At 38.2% G+C, this 13,332-nt stretch overlaps 1 protein-coding gene across 1 annotated transcript in view; it reads right to left on the bottom strand.

The window, feature by feature from the left end:
* The window catches only part of SLC39A10 (solute carrier family 39 member 10), a 170,994-nt gene that overhangs the window by 153,598 nt on the left and 4,064 nt on the right, over positions 1–13,332 (bottom strand). The window contains exons 3-4 of the mRNA XM_086897126.1: positions 11,894–11,963; positions 8,419–8,573 (exon numbers count right to left, since the gene is read on the bottom strand). The gene's annotated coding sequence lies outside the window, so the exon portion shown is untranslated. The remainder of the gene's footprint in view (positions 1–8,418; positions 8,574–11,893; positions 11,964–13,332) is intronic.

The following is a 13,332-nucleotide window of genomic DNA, read 5'->3' as shown; positions in this document are numbered from 1 at the left end:
TCCTCTCAGCTTTGAGGAACCCTTCTTCGGTTCCATGGGCTATAGCTGGAATATATATCCCTCTTGTAGGACTGATCCAGTGATGCTGAAAGGAAAAAACTAAAACTTGAAATAGCTGCAGATATTCCTGGTACCTTTCCAAAGCAATCTGACTTCAATTAGACAAATAGGACACCTCACATGTCTGAATTAACAGAATTAACAGAGTCCTAGTCTCGGATAAACTCGCTTACTTCATAGCAATAAAAAAAGATGTTCATAATAAAATAATCAAAACGCACTGGTTTCCTCACAAGTTTTCAATGTTATTGCTTTAATTGGTGGAATGATCTGGCAAACTCTTACAACCTGCACAGTTTATAGTTAATAGAATGCTGCGCAGGTAGGAAGGCTGCTGGTGTCTCTGCTGTGAAGACAGCAACAAGGAAACTTGAAACAACATTAAAAAAATTGAAATGTGTTGTTTTAATAATTAGTTGTGATCTAGAAGATTTATTTGAATATAAAATTGGAAGGAAGATTTCTGAAAGGTGAATGTACATTACAGACCAGATAAGCTTTTGAGACTTACTGATGAACACAAGCTGGGACAGGTGATGACAATCTCTGAATTAACTACCAAATCTAAATGCTATTTATCTCCTTAATCAGTCACAGTTAATCCATTTCTTAATTTATAAGCCATGCTAGATTTAAACTGTGAAAAAATTTCTGAAAGAAATTGTACTATAGAGTTTAAGACAGTTTCAAGAGTCTGATTCTCACCATGATGTAAATGAGTACAAACAGAATATATTTGTTATATTTTCAAACCATAGGTTAATTCCAGTGCTCTTTCCACCTCCTCATCTAAACATAATGAGATCACAGATGTAAACTATATTTTCTTATATGTTAAGATTGGACAAAAATCAGTGAAGAATGCATAAAAAACAGCTTATCTCTTCAGAACATTGATAGTTCTTAGACTCATAGAATCATTAAAGTTGTGATAGACCTAAAAGAACATCAAGTCCACCACTAAACCAAGTGTCACAGCTACATTCTTCAAAATGTCTCCAGGAATGGTGACTCAATCAATTCCTTGGGCAACCATGACCAAAATTTAGATAAACTCTTCCTAAGATGGATCAAAGCCTCCCCAGAGGCAACTTGAGGCCATTTCTTCTCATCCTATCACTCGTTAACTGGGAGAAAAGACTGACACCCTCCTCACTACAACCTCCTTTTTAAGGCAGTTGAATAAGTGCAGCAATATTTTGAGCCTCCTTTGAGCAATACTTTGAACCTCCTTTTCTTTGGGCCTAAGGCCCCCAGCTCCCTCAGCTGCTCCTCATGGGAGCAATTCAGGCTTCTCCAGGCCCTTCACCAGCTCCGTGCCCTTCTCTGGACAAGCTCCAGCACCTCAATGTCTTTCTTATAGTGATGGGCCCAGAACTGGACACAGCACTCGAGGTGTGGCCTCACCAGTGCCCAGCACAGGGGCATAGTCATTGTCCTGGTCCTGCTGGCCTCACTGTTCCTGATACAGGCCAGGTGCCATTGGCCTCCTGGCCACCTGGTAACATGCTGGCTCATGTCCAGTTGATTGCTGAACAGCAGCCCCAGGTCTCTTTCCTCTGGACAGCTTCCCAGCTGCTCTCACTAAGCCTGTAGTGCTGTCTGTTGTGATCTAAAGGCAGGACCTGCCCCTTTGCCTTGAACCTCATGCTGTTGGCCTCAGCTGTTGATCCAGATTGTCCAGATCCCTCTGCAGAGCCTTCTTGGACTCCAGCAGATCAACACTGCTGCCCAACTTGATGTCACCTGCAAACTGATAGAGTGAGTGCTTGATTCCCTTATCCAGACCACTGACATTAAACAGGAGCAGCTACATCACAGCCTTGGAGAGAGAGTTTGAAGGAAGAAAAAGCCTTTGATTTTTATCATTGTTTTGGGCACACTTAAGAGGAAATCTTTGGGGGAAATAGAACAGAAAAAATAGTCTTAAAGGACATACAATAGTGAAACCTCTGAGACATGACCAGGAGTAATTACAGAATTCCATCCAATAACATTACTTAGCCCAGTGAGGAACAGTGTTGAACTATTTGATCCTTATGGGTCCCTTCCAACTTGGGATAGTCTGCAATTCTACAATATGAATTATTTAAGATGAGCAGTATGCACTGAGTCACACCTGCCTTTGACATGCATCATATCCTGTTATGGACAGTGCAGTCTAATGCATAAGCACCCCAATTTTCAGCACTGAGGACTGCGCGAACACACAGTACAACAGAGACTCAGGCTCAAGTGTCCATAATTGTTTTCAAAAGAAGAAATGGAAACATTAGGCTGAAATCCTACTGTTATATATATAATACAGTAAAATTTCAGCTTTACTGTCTTTGGAGGCTGCAGTCACCATTTCTCAATCCTTTTGCTTTTCTCCAGCACTGAGTGAGAAAGTTCAGCCTAACAACTTCAGTACTTCAGAAGCAACAGATTCCTAAAAATATCAATGAACTCATAAATGTACTCCTTTTAGAGATGCAGCTTCATGAGTTCTGTGTTTACAGTGACTTAGCAATACTGGAAAGCAAATTAACACATCAACTTTACCCAAGATCTCAAGACCTGTAATTATTTTACTTCAGATAGCAAACACAAGGGGGTGGTGGAGATTGCATCATGCTTTTTCTTGCCATTCTGGGACATATCTAACATCTTAACAGTCCTCCTCCACCCGCCTCTCCTGACTCATGTACTTCCTACTGTCATTACTTTGTAATAACTTTATTCCTTCTTTTATCTTTGGGTAAATTCCAGGAAACTTGTGTCCACAGAAGCACCAGGCTCTACAGTTTTGTCAGACAAACCTCTACTCCCTGACAGCTCCAGGCTGCAGATGCAGTTGCAGCCATAAAGATTTCAACCTGCAGGGCATTAGCATAAGCCAGTAATAAAACCTATCATTCAGAAACCAAGTCATACAGTGAAACTGAAATTCAGGCTTCCTTTAACAACAGCTTCCCTGAAGCTTGATGACTGAAAATAAAAAAGGAGACATGCATTCATAAATTGGAGTAAATTATGGTTTACTAATGTGGCTGGAAGTAAAATTAACAGTATATGGCCATAACAAGTTAAAACTCTCCCTAAAATATGCACTCCTACATGCAACTCATTCGGATTTTTCCCCCTATATATTCTCCTCCTAATACAGGAGGATGACCTAGTGAAAAAAAAAAAAAAAGGCTTATTTATTGGAAGTAGGCATCTGTCTTCTTTGAACAGGACTTTGGGCTCTTCAGCAATATTTGACCCATAATATCCTTGTTCTCCTAGAATGAAATGCTTGTGTATAATAATTCTTTCCAATAAACTCTGTTTTTATCTTTTAAAAATTTACTTCATCAGTATAAAACCTAAAATCCTTCAAAGGACACTTTAAGGAAGCGTTCCATCCTTCACGACCAATCATAATATTAAATAGGAAAGTAGAATACGGTGATAAAATAAAAGTCAGCAGATGGGAAATGCTTTTAGCAAAAAAGTACATTCAGAACAAATAGTTAAAAGCCTGGCTGCTTCTGCAAAATAGGAGGAATGATAGAGAAAACAACTTGTTCAGACAAAGCAGTTCCGAGTTCCTTGAAAGATGCTTTTTACAACCACTATCAGTGTAGAAAAGGCTGTTGGGATATCTGTAAGCTCTTGTGTTTTACATTTTGGCTGATTGACTCTCTGATAGTAAAGAAACATATTAAATCAGCTGAAAACCTCTCCAAAAGCCTTTCATGATGCATGTGTGGGACTTTATCAGGCAGGTAACAGTAACCAACAATAATGGTGAACAGAAGTGGCTGTTCAGGCAAATGGCTTCTTTTCTGAAAGAAGTATTTATAAATATCTGCATTTACAAACAATTCATGCTACAAATGAGCATGAATAAATGCACATTTATTGAGAGAAGAAATCAATAAGATTTAAAGTTAATCTGGATTTGATCATCTTTAAATAGTTTTGAAAATTGCCCTAGTTTTTCTTATTAAGTAAATGTTATTTTTGTTGTGCATGAAGATTTGCTTTATGTTAGGACAGTAAGCAACCTCTGCTACAAACATATTCTATTTAAGGACAAGTTTCACCACAAGATTATTTTTAACAACTGTACAGATACAGTACTAGACAAAAACTCTGCACTGCTATGCATACAAAAAAGCAGCATTAAATTAAAGCAGCCTTTTCTCAGCTCTGCAACAAGAGGCTGATGTCCTGCTACCACTGCGTGGTGAGAGCTATGCTACTGAACAGGATATACTTGTCTTCAGTTCTGTGTAAAGAGTACAGAATCAGGCCTTTGAAGCACACAGTTAATTGAAGCCAGTTTAACAATTCATTAAACTTACAATCCACATTTCTGTCAGAATAATTAAAGATAACATGGAAGTAATTTCAGTGATAACATGGGGAATCTTTAAAGGATTTTTGAAAAAGTTATCACAGAATTGTGGGCTATAAACCACAGGGGCTTGAAATAACACCATCTTTAGCATGTCACACTGTGCCTGCACATGATTTCATTATACAACTTAAGCTGATGAGTTTAGAATTTGCATGCAACATTAAAGCTTATTTCTGATTTAAGTATTTTTAACTCTAAAACAGTGTTAAAGAAGTAAATAGAGAAATGTGTACATTTAAGGAAACTAAGAGGGGGGAGAGAAAATATGCTTATTGTTTTTCTTAGAACTCATATTAGGAAATAACTGAACATTCCTGTTTATCCACTAAATTAGGTATACAAACATCCACTGATTTGATATACAAACTGCCTTTGCATTTCAGAGACTCCTCATCCCAAAAACAGAGCTAAAATGGTTATTGAGGTTAAACTTTTCCTATGAGTGCCGAACACACAGAGCTGGGTGGGGTGATTAAAAAAATTCACCCCAAACCATAAAAAACCCCACGCTATTGTTGTGGTGCTTTCCAGAATTGAAAAGATGAAAGTACAAGTGAAGATCTAAATCACATGGTGCTACAAACACTGTATCTGAAAGAGGTATTAAAACCTTAGCAGCAGGAAATATCATATGGAAGAATCTTGACTTGCATGATTGCAGGAATAAAGGAGTATCTTGCTGTTGATCTTCAGCAGCTGTTTCATAAGGTTAACAACTCTCTGGCCCCTTGCTTTCAGAAAGATTGCCCCTTAAAGTCCTGCTTACTTGATCCTGTAAAGACTAAAGGTTTGCTTAACCTACACAAAAAAAATCAGGAATATTTATTTAACTTTATATAGACCCTCAAACCATGTGTCATTTTCAGTGAGTTACTATATGTGCATAACTGAATTAATACTCAGTTTGTGATGAAGCATACAAAGTTGAAAGCTTTTCCTTTCATTTTTAATTTAAGAAATACAAAGCCCAGGAGGAATTTTAGATCTTCAGTTGTCTTCCTCCACAATTCCAGCAATGTGGAACTGGTCTATTTTTCTTTCTCATTAGGTATCTAAGTGTCATAGAAATACTAATTTCTCCTCCAAATAACCATCTGCAAAATCCTGTTAGTTATTTGTTCAGAAATGATGACACAAAAAAGCATACCCTTCTTCATTACCGTTTCTGCAGCAGTAAATTGACACTCTAATATGAATAAAAAAACTTCAAGCAGGAGATTTTCAGACATTCTGTGTTGGCTTAACTCCACTTTCCACTGATTTTTCAGGAACCAGAACTCTACTAAATGAAAATCTTCAGTGAGATTGAGGAATACAAAATTATGATGTCCAAGAATAAGAGGATTAAAACAGTCTTCTGTAAATTTCAAATCAGTTGCTTGTATACTACAATTCAGTGATTCATTTTAGTATGGTCTGCAGCCAGTGACAGGCTTGAGAATATTCATAATATTTAGCATTGTTTAGGCGATTTCAGTGGAAAAAGGCACTGACAGAAAGAAGGGTAAAAACCTTTACTGAATTTGCTCCCAGAACCAAATTTTATTTTAGTAGCACTGAAAAGACATGGTTTGCTACAGATATTTTGGCCTGTTTGTCTGCAGGACTCTGAAGATACTGTTTTAAGAGGAATGAACTGAAGTTTCTTTTCCTAGCCACCCATGAGAAATGCTCAAAACAAGGGATTTCCTCCAGTTTTACACTGGTAGAACCTTTTCTCATTAATATTTTCATGTGAAAAAATATTCTTATGTTAGGATTGTCCCAAGTGAATTCTTGTCAATATCATGTCAAGTAACTACTCCAGCCAGAGCTGCTCCTATAAGGTAAAATGTGTGAGTTCCTTCCTTTTGCTGCAAAGGCTTTTGCTTTGCATTAAACCCCTCACAGAATACTAGTTTGTTATCAGGAAAGGAAAGACTGAATGGCACCAGCTTAGTCTTTTGCTCAACTGAGCTTGCAGGTGGATCTGAAAATGCACTACCCAGCACCAAATCCATTTAACCCAAGACTCATTCAACTTGAAATAAGTCAAGGCGCTGCACAGAGTCTAGTTCCAAAAAGATTTAAAAAAATAATCAAGCCTTTAAGAGTTTTTCATGTTAGCAGTGAGTTGCAATGTGTGTGTTAGCAGGCTTTTGGAAGTGTTTCTTGGAGATAAAATTTGAATAATCTATGTAGTTTAATTTAAATAATTTATGCATAAAGCACTGCAGAGTTATAATTGTAATTATAGTGTTTAACTTAGTAGCAATGAGGTACATTTGAAGTTGGATTCTGATTGTACTCTATATCTTATGCTCCAAATTTCATTTTGTTTTGAACAAATCCTTTGGAGCACAAGAAGATGGCTCAGAGCTTTACAAAAGTTCCTGAGTGAAGTTTTAGAGAGTTTCTTTGCTACACATTTTTTATTACTATTTAAAGTCTGAAATCCAATCTTGCATGCTTCTGTGTCATGGTGATAAAGTAAAGGTGGCTGAAAAGTGCTCCTGGTCAGAGAGGAAGGACTTTTCTACTTTACTTGTGAAGGAGCAGATGTTCCTATCAATAATTTCCTGAAGCAATAGGCCTGGAGTGTAAACAGTATTTTATATGGATGGCAGCAGAACAGATTACATTATTTCTGAAATTTTTGCACTTCACTGTGGAGAATGGATTAACCCTGTGTGACATAAATTCAAATCTTAATTCCTTGAAATGAATGAAAGGGTTAAAGTATTGTAAAGAGAAAAAAATTTCTAAAGAATAGTGTAGTCAGAAGAGTGCCATCTTAGTAACTTGGTTTAGAGAGAGAGACCACTGTGGCATTAGGAGTACCTCAGAAATTGCATATTGAAGCCTGAACAGACAAAAGGTTTGTTCCCACCACTCATATTAAAACTGGATTTTTTCTAAATTTGTTACACATGCCCAGAAACAGAAAAGAGGAAAATCCTGAATACAGCCATTCAGGATGCTGGACAGATAGAAGAGACAATAGAATAGACAACTGATATTTCTGTGCTTTCCCTAATTAAAGATGTACTGCCAGCACTGGAGATCAGAGGATCATTGTTATAATCTAGTAGGACACACCTGGTGTTGTTTGCAGTAAGAACTAGAAGGGTAAGTAATGCTCAATTTCAAACACTAACAATGAACTCAAAGGTCCCCAGATTTCAATGGAAGCAATACTGGAGCAATACTCCCAGAGGATATGCAGCAGGCAAGAGAGCACACCTGTGGATTCCACTGCTCGTGAGAAGGTCTTGGAAGAAGAGCACATCTTCATCCAGGCTCCAGGCACAAACAGTGGACTCGAAAGGTTAAATAAAAAACTGTCAGATTTTCATGGATGAATGATGAATGGGCCCCTCAGTGTCAGGAAGAGGTTAAAGTTTATACCTTTAATTCTTTTCATAGAGAATATGCTGCTTGAAATAGCATATTCCATACCATCCTGCTGCTTGAAAAGCAGCTCTGGGAGGTAATGACATCATGATCACTGCTTAACCTCTTTGCCAATTCTGTATTTAGCTCTTTCTACTTTGTCCAGTATTAGGTATGATGATGGATGATTGCACTCATCCCTTACCTACCCACACCTATATGTACAAGGTCACTATGTATTTCCAAAATATGGATTAATGAATAGTCTCTAAGATATTCAGATTTCATGTGAAAGAGGCAAGCAAAATTACCAAAGGAAAAAGCTTATGAGAAAGAGAAGCAACTACATTTATTTCAGTAGCCTCCCCACAAGCTTATTTGAAAGCATTAGAACTAGTTAAACCAGAGAGCTCCAGAAGCTTAAAGGAAGCATTAGAAGCTGAAGCATTAGAGGTTCACAGAACTTTCAAGACAGGAAAACAAGGTAAGTGCAAGTTTCTTCTACACTGCTATCACAACAAATTCCCAGAATGCATTAATAAAGTTGTCATTATTCCAGATAACTCCTAAGTTTCTAACCAGAAATTAAACCTCACCTGGATTTTATCTTCTCTTCAACACCTACATATCCCTGTAGTTTTACATCTGGAAGACAATCCATTTTCTGCATTAAATGAGTTCTTGCAACATTAAGTCTGAATCTGGGCTGGTAGGACCTTCCTCCTCCTTTAATTTGAGCGACAGCATTTTCCTGGGATTGTGTAGAAAAGACATATTAGGCATCTGGAACAGACCAAAACCCCCCAAAGCCTCAACCACCAATCAAAAGCCTGAAACAAAGCTGAGATCAAAAGCCCTTAGGGTCACATCAACATGCCTTCAACAGACCTCCAGGGGTGGTGACTCCACCACTTGCCTGGGCAGTGTGTTCTCCCCTGGGACAGCCTGAGGCCATTTCTTACCATCCTGTCTCTTGTTGCTCTGGAGAAGAGACCCACACCTGTCTTCCTACAGCCTCCTGTTTTGCAGAGAGTAATAAGGTCTTCCCTCAGTCTCATTTTTTTTTCCAGGATAAACTCCCTCAGCCACTTCTTCTAAGAGGAGAAGTGCTCCAACCTTTTCACCAGCTTAATTCCCCTCCTTTGGACACACTCCAGTATCTCAATATCTTTCTTTTAGTGAGGAGCCCAAAAATACGCAGTAATTTCCAAGTGTGGCCTCATGATTACTGCTCTAGTACTGCTGGCCACGCTCTCTGTGGTACAAACCAGGATGCTGTTGGCTTTCTTGGCTACCTGGGCACACTGCTGGCTCATAGTCAGCCAGCTGTCAACCTACAGCTCCAGGATATCATGTTTAAGAAGAAAGAAGCTACTAAATGTGGCCCATTATTCCAAAATTAAAGTATTGTGAGGATCCGGAGAATGAAACTGATAGACTCTTATTCTTAGAATTGAATAAATTGAAGTTGATAGATACTGTGCTCTTGATCTGAGATAAGAGGGTTTATCAAAGCAGCCAGTTTGATAAACAAGCAATCTGTGAGGTGTTAAAAAAGGATTAAGCAGGTGAAAATTTCAGAACCCATGCTTTGCTTCTTTAGTGGTCAAAATTACAGCTGCCATAAGCTTTACAGCTTCAAGCTTCTCTCAAATCACTATGAATACACATACTCACCCACCAGGTATTAAACAGTCATTTCAAAAAATACAGCTCGATTTATAGTTTCATTTTCATTAGGACTGCACCTGCATGTTCAGTTTTGCTAAAGAAACCCAGCACCAGTCTGCAAACACTAGCAAGTTGTGCCACACTGAGAAATACATACTGCCAGAGGGAAAAAAATACAAAAAAAATCCAGCTGCTTCAAAACCTGCAGTCCTTAGTTTGCAGTTCCAACTGATTTGCATCATGTTTTTCTGGAAATAGTTCAAGATTAAGAGATAGTAATATCAGATTAGTGGGGAAAAAAAATCTACTTTTTTCTAGATGCCACTGTTTAAGTGACAAAATTTTGTTTCTCTATTTTCCAGCATAGAAACAGTTAAGGTTTAGAATCTGAAGTTAAGGCAGAACAAGATAAGTTAAAAAATTGAGAGCAATTATATAAGATTTTTTACCACTTTAACTCAGTTGCTTTTAGGCTTATTTAAATTTTAAATCTGCCTTAAAACCAGAGTCTGGCAAGTCCAAATCATTATCCCTGATTAAAAAAGAAAAATATTCCCTCTCAAGACAGACACATCATAGATTGTTTGGAAAAAAATCCACCTCATAAAAAAAAAAATTCTCAAACCCCCAGTAACATGAGGTAAAGCCTGAGACAACCTGGCCACCTTCCCTGCAGAAAGCCCAGAATCATACTGGCCCACAGAAGAGCTTGCATGCAGGGAAAACATGCAAAATAAACCTCTAGAACGAGATACTCCAAACTCCATACTGCTTGTTTTCACCACTCTGAAAACAGCATTGCTGTTTCAGCCTGTGATGATGCAAGGATTCAGCTGTGACAATGTCCCTGACAGTCCAAGCAGCCGAGGCCATTTAGCAATTTTACCCAGCTTCTGTGAAAGTGCCTGAAATAACATTCATGCTGTAAGAAAAAAACCCAAAACCAAAAAAAAAAAAAAACCCCAACAAACCAACCACCAGAAAACACACCAAAATCCCCCAACTTTAACTGGCTGCGGTAGACCATGAATGAGTCAAAGGAGGGCACAACTACACTGACAAATTGAAATGTAGTTAGGAGAAAAGAAAAAAAAAAAAGGAGAGGGAGCATGTGTAGAGATTCATGCTGGCACATGAAGCCAGACTGTCTGAAGCTCAACTCACTCATTGGAATATTTCTATCCACATGACCAACTGCATTACGCACACCCAAGCTGGGGCAGGTGGGATATGACTAAGAAATATATTAAAGAACCTGACAACTGTGAACAGGCTATAAATTGAAGGGTTCAATTACCTCTGGCATGAATCTGAGAACAAAGCCCCTGTTTTTAATAGTGCATACACTCTGTTCATCCTCAGCAGGCAGCTGTCTCTTCTAACTGATGTCTAAGGTGGCATCGATTGATGCCAGTTTCCAGTCACTTTCCAAACTTTCCTGTTTAATGAGGTGAGCTGCACAATGGCAGTTTATTTACATGTTGGCAAACCTTTTCTTTGAAAGGTCACCAGTCTTAATTATGTGGCACCTGTGTACTGCTTTGCTTTTAAGCCTGTCAAAGCTTCCATTATAAATCCATTCCTGAATGTTTATTCTGCAGTACCCTTTCAAGTCCACTGTGGATTGAAGTATGGCTTGTAAGGTCTCAGCAAGTATTTTTCCTAAATAATTGTGGTTCTCTAGTTCCTTCCCAAATAACTCAGAACAACTCTTTCTACTGCTACTTTGTGGGAAGGTTATACCTGCTGTTTTTTAAGGAAACAGATATTTCACAGGCAAGAAAACCTTAAACAGACAGGGTACTCCTACTAGAAAGTATAATAGTCTTACGAGAAATATTGGTCTGTACACCCAAATCCCAGGGCTTGACGATTTGCCATCTTAAATTCTTTGCATCTGTTGGAATGAGTTGCTGTTCTGCCTTGGCTCACCATCATTGCAGTATGATTGACTTTTTATTTTCTTCTCCACCTATCTTGCCTATTATCACAGGCCTTTTGGCATTCTCTTTTTCCTGAAGTCAGGAGACACTACTGCTGTTGAAGAAGGGGTAAACTAAACTATGTAGATTACCTGCTTTATATTTCATATTGTATGTAACATTGCAGACAAAAGAATGGAAGGTAGCCTTTATATGTTCTCTTACCTGGAGCAGGAGAAAAAAGTACCCAAAGAGAAAAAATACCAAAGCTATTCACTTCTGTTCAATCATGGTAACATACACATAAAGACTGTCACAGGGACAGTGACATGACTGATCAAATGGTTCAGGAAGGAGAAACCCAGCAGAGAAACAGTGAACACCACCAGTAATAAGCAAGCAGACACTGGAAACAGACTGATGTATACAGTGCTATGCGTGGCTGAGAAACTAGTGAAATGAGAAACAAGGTACTCACTTTTTTTTTTTGGTGGGAACATAAACTAGGTTTCAAGGCTCACAGCTGCACTTGTCCATGACACTGGAATCTCGCAGGAAAAAAAAAAGTGAGACCACAAACCCAACTTGTTGCCATTTACACGTCAGGTTCATAAACCCTTATCCAATTCTCAACATAACAAGCTGAAGTTGTTGAACTGCCTGTGAGGTACCAGCCTCTGATGTACATGAAAGCTCTTAAGGTAATGCAAAACCAAACAATAAGTCCATAGGACAAATTAGTGGTTTGGAATAGAGTTCAGAGTTTCTGCTTTGGCATTAGGATGGCATCTGCTGTGACAAGAGATCCTTGCAAAATGGGTTCCTAGAGCCAGAGTAATTGCTATGCACGTGTACACAGCAGAAGTGGGAAGGGAAGAAAGTGTTTGTGTCAGCATTAATAGTTACAGCTGGGGCACTCTGTTTTCCTTCTGCAGCATTGCATGCTTCTGAAATGCAGAAGTATTTTTGTATTTTCTAACCTACTTCTATTCTAGTCATGCACTTTCAAATCCCTAATGAGTCTCCATTTTGATCACAGATAAAGGCAGCAAAAGGGAGCAGGTTGTGAAAGACATGGTGTATTCCTTAACACAGCTACACAAAACCTTTTGTGTTTGCTGTGACCCTGTTTGAAAGAGTTATCCACTAGCTAGGAACAGAACTATTCTATCTTCAAAGATTCCATCCCCTCCTGTACTCCTTCTGCTATGATCATCTGAATGACAGAATCTTGCTTTTGATCACAAACGGGTAATTCAATAAATCATTCCCATTCACGTAAGTGGAACTACAACAGCAGATTTAGAATAACAAGGACAAATAGAATTTCTGGTCTTTGACTGCTAAAGCTGTTCAAATCTAACTCTTCTTCCCATATAGGAAAAGGTCATTGTTTTCTGATGTGTAAACAAAGTTAAACTTCAGTTCTGTCCAGATCCCAAAAACTTTATGACTTAAGTGACTTAATAATTAATATAACTATAAATTAAGCAGAAATCTAATTACTTCTTGGACAAGTATTAGTTCCCCTTGGGCATTAGGAATCTGTTTTTCTTGCTTGAATACTGAATGTCTAAGTAGAAAAGAAATGAAATCCTTTTTGTTTTAATGAAAATCCTTCAAATTCCAAACACCCTACAGAAATAATCATCTATATGCATTACCTTTAGCTGCCCATCACAAATCATTACCATGATTCTGAATGCCCTTCATGATGCCTTTTTAAGTGGTTTGTTTTTCTTGGGTTTTGTGGCATTTTTTGTGTGTGTAGTGGGTCTCTTTATTTGAGTTGTGGGGTTTTTTTTTTGGATGGGTATTTTGTTAAGTTTTTTTTTTGCTTGCTTGTTTTTGTTTGTTTTTTTTTAATTTTCTCTGCATGCATGCAGTAACTTACACATTGCAATCATTAAATGAGCA

The sequence above is a fragment of the Cyanistes caeruleus genome, chromosome 7, assembly GCF_971803275.1.
Source record: "Cyanistes caeruleus chromosome 7, bCyaCae1.hap1.1, whole genome shotgun sequence".
In the NCBI taxonomy this organism is placed as follows: Eukaryota; Metazoa; Chordata; class Aves; order Passeriformes; family Paridae; genus Cyanistes; species Cyanistes caeruleus.
This window is presented reverse-complemented; position numbering and strand designations above follow the sequence as displayed.